This window comes from Setaria italica, chromosome IX, assembly GCF_000263155.2.
Source record: "Setaria italica strain Yugu1 chromosome IX, Setaria_italica_v2.0, whole genome shotgun sequence".
NCBI lineage: Eukaryota > Viridiplantae > Streptophyta > Magnoliopsida > Poales > Poaceae > Setaria > Setaria italica.
Genome location: NC_028458.1, coordinates 54,953,300 through 54,954,089, shown reverse-complemented (window position 1 = coordinate 54,954,089; position 790 = coordinate 54,953,300).

The window sequence follows — 790 nt, the reverse complement described above, 5'->3', positions numbered from 1 at the left end:
TTAATCCGGAGTATTTAGAGCATTAATTTACCTGATATTTAATCTGCAGTAGACCTGTCGCTAATGGATGCACATTCACTAGCCTACATAAACAAGAGAAGGTAAGAACAGGGCTAGCTAGCACCTCACAAGAGTTTACTTTGGTAGCAAGTCATGGGCCTCCAAGATTAGCATTTTGATTGTTGAGGGCCGTACGGGTAACCGGGATAGAAGGCTTGTTTCCTGGTTTCGCACTGCGAAATTGAGGCATGCCACAAACATGGCAAAACACGCGTGCATTGCTCGACCAACCTGACTCATTAATGGAGGCGGAGCTAGCTACAACGTGACCAATAATCGATGACGCCTAGACCTGTAGCCGCCAGCTGATCACCACGAGTGAGAATGGAAAAATAAATGGCAATGCTATAGTTTGGTGCCTTTTTTTTTTTTCCGTGGTGTTCAATTCCAGACCTTCTCTACGTTTTCCATTTCCAGTCGACTGACAAATAACTCAGGAGGGATGGCGCTCCATGCTGTTTATCACTACCTGTAACTCTGTAAGGCTGTGGCAACTCCTGGAAATGATTCCAGTAATGATTGGCAATTCACTCATTAACAGAGCACCAGCAGCAGGCAGCGCGTGTGCGCCCCCGTCAAATCCCTCGCCGTGGACTTGAGCCCCTGCCTGCCGATCACGCTACCCCGGATCTCACCTTTTGATCCATCCCTTTTGATCTCTCTGCAAGACGTCGTGCTCCGTCGGCCGCACGCTCATCCCCGGGGGGGGGGGGGGGGGGGGGGGGGGGGG